This window comes from Triticum dicoccoides, chromosome 1A (genome assembly GCF_002162155.2).
Source record: "Triticum dicoccoides isolate Atlit2015 ecotype Zavitan chromosome 1A, WEW_v2.0, whole genome shotgun sequence".
Taxonomy (NCBI): Eukaryota; Viridiplantae; Streptophyta; class Magnoliopsida; order Poales; family Poaceae; genus Triticum; species Triticum dicoccoides.
Genome location: NC_041380.1, coordinates 360,603,237 through 360,611,111, shown reverse-complemented (window position 1 = coordinate 360,611,111; position 7,875 = coordinate 360,603,237).

Genomic DNA, 7,875 nt, shown 5'->3' with positions numbered 1-7,875 from the left:
AATATGCCTTAGAGGCAATAATAAATTAGTTATTATTATATTATATTCCATTGTTCATGATAATCGTTTATTATACATGCTAGAATTGTATTGATAGGAAACTCAGATACATGTGTGGATACATAGACAACACCATGTTCCTAGTAAGCCTCTAGTTGACTAGCTCGTTGATCAATAGATGGTTACAATTTCCTGACCATGGACATTGTATGTCGTTGATAACGGGATCACATCATTAGGAGAATGATGTGATGGACAAGACCCAATCCTAAGCCTAGCACAAAGATCGTGTAGTTCGTATGCTAAAGCTTTTCTAATGCCAAGTATCATTTCCTTAGACCATGAGATTGTGCAACTCCCGGATACCGTAGGAGTGCTTTGGGTGTGCCAAACGTCACAACGTAACTGGGTGGCTATAAAGGTACACTACAGGTATCTCCGAAAGTGTCTATTGGGTTGGCACGAATCAAGACTGGGATTTGTCACTCTGTGTAACGGAGAGGTATCTCTGGGCCCACTCGGTAGGACATCATCATAATGTGCACAATGTGACCAAGGAGTTGATCACGGGATGATGTGTTACGGAACGAGTAAAGAGACTTGCCGGTAACGAGATTGAACATGGTATCAGGATACCGACGACCGAATCTCGGGCAACTATCGTACCGCTAGACAAAGGGAATTGTATACGAGATTGATTGAATCCTTGACATCGTGGTTCATCTGATGAGATCATCGTGGAACATGTAGGAGCCAACATGGGTATCCAGATCCCGCTGTTGGTTATTGACCGAAGAGTTGTCTTGGCCATGTCTGCATGACTCCCGAACCCGTAGGGTCTACACACTTAAGGTTCGATGACGCTAGGGTTATAGGGAAAGTATGTACGTGGTTACCGAATGTTGTTCGGAGTCCCGGATGAGATCCTGGACGTCACGAGGAGCTCCAGAATGGTCCGTAGGTAAAGATTGATATATAGGAAGTATGGTTTTGGCCACCGGAAGTGTTCCGGGCATCACCGGTAGTGTACCGGGACCACCGGAGGGGTCCGGGGGTCCACCAGGTGGGGCCACCAGCCCCGGAGGCCTACATGGGCCAATAGTGGGAAGGGACCGGCCCCTAGGTGGGCTGGGGCGCCTCCCACCAAGGCCCAAGGCGCAAGGGAGAGTGGGAGGGGGCAAACCCTAGGTCCAGATGGGCCTTAAGGCCCACCCTAGGTGCGCCCCCCTCTCTCCCCCCTTGGCCGCAACCCTAGATGGGTTTTGGGGCTGCCGCCACCCCTAGGGAGGGAACCCTAGATGGGGGTGCAGCCCCTCTCCTTCCCCTATATATACTTGAGGTATTGGGGGCTGCAACACACGCAAGATCACCTCCCTCTTGGCGCAACCCTACCTCTCTCCCTCCTCGTCTCTCGTAGTGCTTGGTGAAGCCCTACTGGAGTTCCGCGCTCCTCCACCACCACCACGCCGTCATGCTGCTGCTGGACGGAGTCTTACCCAACCTCTCCTTCTCCCCTTGCTGGATCAAGGCGTAGGAGACGTCACCGGGCTGCACGTGTGTTGAACGCGGAGGCGTCGTGGTTCGGCTCTTAGATCGGAATCAACTACGATCTGGATCGCTACGAGTACGACTCCTTCATCCGCGTTCTTGCAACGCTTCTGCTTAGCGATCTACAAGGGTATGTAGATGCACTCCCCTTCCCCTCGTTGCTAGATTACTCCATAGATTGATCTTGGTGATGCGTAGAAAATTTTAAATTTCTGCTACGATCCCCAACAGTGGCATCATGAGCTAGGTCTATGCGTAGTTTCTATGCACGAGTAGAACACAAAGCAGTTGTGGGCATCGATTTTGTCAATTTACTTGCCATTACTAGTCTTATCTTGATTCGGCGGCATCGTGGGATGAAGCGGCCCAGACCGACCTTACACATACTCTTACGTGAGACTGGTTCCACCGACTGACATGCACTAGTTGCATAAGGTGGCTAGTGGGTGTCTGTCTCTCCCACTTTAGTCGGATCAGATTCGATGAAAAGGATCCTTATGAAGGGTAAATAGAAATTGGCATATCACATTGTGGTTTCGCGTAGGTAAGAAATGTTCTTGCTAGAAACCTATAGCAGCCACGTAAAAACTTGCAACAACAATTAGAGGACGTCTAACTTGTTTTTGCAGCATATGCCTTGTGATGTGATATGGCCAAAAGGATGTGATGAATGATATATGTGATGTATGAGATTGATCATGTTCTTGTAATAGGAATCACGACTTGCATGTCGATGAGTATGACAACCGGCAGGAGCCATAGGAGTTGTCTTAATTTATTTATGACCTGCGTGTCAACATAAACGTCATGTAATTACTTTACTTCATTGCTAAAGAGTTAGCCATAGTAGTAGAAGTAATAGATGACGAGAAAACTTAAAGAAGACACGATGATGGAGATCATGATGATGGAGATCATGGTGTCATGCCGGTGGCAACGATGATCATGGAGCCTCGAAGATGGAGATCAAAAGGAGCAAAATGATATTGGCCATATCATGTCACTATTTGATTGCATGTGATGTTTATCATGTTTTTACATCTTATTTGCTTAGAACGACGGTAGCTTAAATAAGATGATCCCTCACTAAAATTTCAAGAAAAGTGTTCCCCCTAACTGTGCACCGTTGCGAAGGTTCGTTGTTTCGAAGCACCACATGATGATCGGGTGTGATAGATTCTAACGTTCGAATACAACGGGTGTTGACGAGCCTAGCATGTACAGACATGGCCTCGGGACACATGCGAAACACTTAGGTTGACTTGACGAGCCTAGCATGTACAGACATGGCCTTGGAACACAGAAGACCGAAAGGTCGAACATGAGTCGTATAGAAGACACGATCAACATGAGATGTTCACTGTTGATGACTAGTCCGTCTCACGTGATGATCGGACACGGCCTAGTCGATTCGGATCATGTTTCACTTAGATGACTAGAGGGATGTCTATCTGAGTGGGAGTTCATTAAATAATTTGATTAGATGAACTCAATTATCATGAACATAGTCTAAATTGTCTTTGCAAATATGTTGTAGATAAATAGCTCATGTTGTAGCTCCCTGTTTCAATACGTTCCTAGAGAAAGATTAAGATGAAAGATATTGTAAGCAATGATGCGGACTAGGTCCGTAGTCCGAGGAGTGTCCTCACTGCTACACAGAAGGCTTACGTCTTTGATGCACCGCTCGATGTGCAAACCCCTACAACGTCGTCTGTGGATGTTGTGAACACCTGACAGACACATCCTGATGACTACTTGATAGTTTAGTGCACCATACTTTACGGCTTAGAATCGGGATTCCAATGACGTTTTGAACGCCATAGAACATATGAGATGTTCCAAGAGCTGAAATTGGGATTTCAGGCTCATGCCTGTGTTGAGAGGTGTGAGACCTCTGACAAGTTCTTTTGCCAACAAGATGGAGGAGAATAGCTCAGCTAGTGAGCATGTGCTCAGAATGTCTGGGTGCTACAATCACTTAAATCAGGTGGGAGTTAAACTTCCAGATAAGATAGTGATTGATAGAGTTCTATAGCCACTATCACTAAGCTACTAGATCTTCGTGATGAACTATGACATGCAAGGGATGGAGTTGATCCCGGAGCTGTTCGCGGTGCTTAAGACCGCAAAAGGTAGAAATCAAGAAGGAGCATCAAGTGTTGATGGTTTAACAAGACCACTGGTTTCAAGAAGGGCAAGGGCTAGAAGGGAAACTTCATGGATGGCAAACCAGTTGCCGCTCCAGTGAAGGAACCCTAGGTTGAACCCAAACCCGAGACCAAGTGCTTCTATTGTGAGGGGAACGGTCACTGGTAGCGGAACTACCCCAAATACATGGTAGATAAGAAGGCTGGCAAATTCAACAAAGTATATACGTGTTATTAATGTGTACCTCACTAGTACTCCTGGTAGCACCTGGGTGTTGGATACCGGTTCAGTTACTATTATTGGTGACTTGAAGCAAAAGCTACGGACTAAACGGAGACTGGCTAAGGGCGAGGTGACGATGTGTGTTGGAAGTGTTTCCAAAGTTGATGAGATCACCATTGCATGCTCCATCTGCCTTCGGGATTAGTATTGAACCTAGATAAATGTTATCAGGTGTCTACGTTGGGCATGAATATGATTAGATCATGTTCATTGCAATATGGTCATTCATTTAAGTTAGAGAATAATGGTTATTCTGTTTACATGAATGATACCTTTCATGGTCATGCACCCTATGTGAATGGTTCATTGAATCTCGGTCGTGGTAATACACATGTTCACGCCAAAAGATGTAGAGTTAATAATGATAGTACCACTTTCTCGTGGCACTGCCTCTTAGGTCATATTGGCGTAAGATGCATGAAGAAACTCCATGCCGATGGATGTTTGGAGTCACTTGATTTTGAATCACTTGACACATGCGAGCCATGCCTCATGGGCAGGATGACTAAGACCCCATTTTCAGGTACAATGAAATGGGCAAGTGACTTGTTGGAAATCATGCATGCTGATGCGTGTGATCCAATGAGAATTGAAGCGTGCGGTGGATATCGCTATTTTCTCATCTTCACTGACGATTTGAGTAGATATAGGTATATCTACTTAATGAAGCACAAGTCTGAAACGTTTGAAAAGTTCAAGCGATTTTAGAGTGAAGTTAAGAATCATCATAACAATAAGATCATGTTCCTACGATCTGATCAAAAGGGGATTTTCTGAGTTATGAGTTTGGCAATCACTTAAGACATTGTGGAATTGTTTCACAGTTGAAGCCACCTGGAACACCACAAGGTAATGGTGTGTCCGGACGTCGTAATCGAACCCTATGAGATATGGTGCGATCTATGATGTCTCTTACCAATCTACCATTTTCATTTTGAGGTTATGCGTTAGAGACAACTGCATTCACTTTAGATAGGACACCATCTAAGTCCGTTGAGACGACGTCATAAGAACATTGGTTTGGCAAGAAACCAAAGTTGTCGTTTCTTAATGTTTGGGGATGCGATGCTTAGGGCTTCAGCCGGAGAAGCTCGAACCCAAAGCGGACAAACACATCTTCATAGGATACCCAAGGGTGACAGTTGGGTATACCTTCTATCTCAGATCCGAGGGCAAGTTGTTTGTCGCTAAGAACGGGTCCTTTCTCGAGAAGGAGTTTCTCTCGAAAGAATTGAGTGGGAGGAAGATAGAACTTGATGAGGTTGTCGAACCTTTACTTCAACCAGAGAGTGATGCAACACAGAAAGATGTTTTCTGTGGCGCCTACGCCTGTTGAATAGGAAGTTAATGATAGTGATCATGAAGCTTCAGATCAAGTTGCTATCAAACCTCGTAGGTCGACAAGGATATGTACTACTCTTGAGTGGTACGGTAATCCTGTCTTAGATATCATGTTGTTAGACAACAATGAACCTACGAGATATGGAGAAGCGATGGTGGGCCCGTATTCCGACAAATGGTTAGAAGCCATGAAATCCGAGATAGGATCCATGTATCAGAACAAAGTATGGACTTTGGTAGACTTGCCCGTTGATCGGCAAGCCATTGAGATAAATGGATCTTTAAGAAGAAGACGGACGTGGGCGGTAATGTTACCTTCTATGAAGCTCGACTTGTGGGAAAGAGTCTTTTCACAAGTTCAAGGAGTTGACTACGATGAGAATTTCTCACCCGTAGCGATGCTTAAGTCCGTCGGAATCATGTTAGCATTAGCTGTATTTTTCGATTATGAAATCTGACAGATGGATGTCAAAACAAGTTTTCTTACCAGTTTTTGTAAGAAAGAGTTGTATGTGGTACAATCAAAGTTTTTGTCGATCCTAAGGATGCTAAAAGGTTTGCTAGCTCTAGCGATCCGTCTATGGACTAGAGCGAGCATCTCGGAGTCGGAATATATGCTTTGATGGACTGATCAAAGCTTTTAGGTTTATACAATGTTTGCTAGAAACTTGTGTTTACAAGAAAGTGAGTGGGAGCACTACAACATTTCTGATAAGTATATGTGGATGACATATTGTTGATCCGAAATAATGTAGAATTTCTGGGAAGCATAAACGGTTGTTTGAAGAGTGTTTTTCAAAGGAAGACCTGGATAAAGCTGCTTACATATTGGGCATCAAGATCTATAGAAATAGATCAAGACGCCTGATGATACTTTCAAAGAACGCACACCTTGACATGTTTTCAAAGGAGTTCAAAATAGATCAGTCAAAGAAGGGGTTCTTACCTGAGTTGTAAGGTGTGAAGTTGAGTAAGACTCAAAGCTTGACCACGGCAGAAGAAAGAGGAAGGACGAAGGTCGTCCCCTATGCTCTTGTCATAGGCTCTATACGGTATGCCATGCTGAGTACCGCACCTGATGTGTGCCTTGCCACATGTCTGGCAAGAGGGTACAAAGGTGATCTAGGACTGGACCACCAGATAGCGGTCAAAATTGTCCTTAGAGGAATAAGGAAATGTTTCTCGGTTATGGAGGTGATAAAGAGTTCGACGTAAAGAGTTATGTCGATGCAAGCTTAACACCTATCCGGATAGCTCTGAGTAGAGATACCGGATACGTATAATGGAGCAACAATTTGGAATAGCTCCAAGTGGAACGTGGTAGCAGCATCTACGATATGACATAAAGTTTTGCGAAATACATAGGGATCTGAATATGGCAAGACCTGTTGACTACAAACTCTCTCACAAGCATAACATGATCAAACCCAGAACTCTTTGAGTGTTTATCACATAGTGATGTGAACTAGATCATTGAGTCTAGTAGACTCTTGGATGTTGGTCACATGGCAATGTGACCTGTGAGTGTTAATCACATGGAGATGTGAACTAGATTATTGACTCTAGTGCAAGTGGGAGACTGTTGGAAATATGCCCTAGAGGCAATAATAAATTAGTTATTATTATATTATATTTCATTGTTCATGATAATCGTTTATTATCCATGCTAGAATTGTATTGATAGGAAACTCAGGTGCATGTGTGGATACATAGACAACACCATGTCCCTAGTAAGCCTCTAGTTGACTAGCTCATTGATCAATAGATGGTTACAGTTTCCTGACCATGGACATTGGATGTCATTGATAACGGGATCACATCATTAAGAGAATGATGTGATGGACAAGACCTAATCCTAAGCCTAGCACAAAGATCGTGTAGTTCGTATGCTAAAGCTTTTCTAATGTCAAGTATCATTTCCTTAGACCATGCGATTGTGCAACTCCCGGATACCGTAGGAGTGCTTTGGGTGTGCCACACGTCACAACGTAACTGGGTGGCTATAAAGGTACACTACAAGTATCTCCGAAAGTGTCTGTTGGGTTGGCACGAATCGAGACTGGGATTTGTCACTCTGTGTAACGGAGAGGTATCTCTAGGCCCACTCGGTAGGACATCATCATAATGTGCACAATGTGACCAAGGAGTTGATCACGGGATGCTGTGTTACGGAATGAGTAAAGAGACTTGCCGGTAACGAGATTGAACAAGGTATCGGGATACCGACGATCGAATCTCGGGCAAGTATCGTACCGCTAGACAAAGGGAATTGTATACGGGATTGATTGAATCCTTGACATCGTGGTTCATCCGATGAGATCATCGTGGAACATGTAGGAGCCAACATGGGTATCCAGATCCCGCTGTTGGTTATTGACCGGAGAGTTGTCTCAGCCATGTCTGCATGACTCCCGAACCCGTAGGATCTACACACTTAAGGTTTGATGACGCTAGGGTTATAGGGAAAGTATGTACGCAGTTATCGAATGTTGTTCGGAGTCCCGGATGAGATCCTGTACATCACGAGGAGTTCCAAAATGGTCTGGAGGTAAA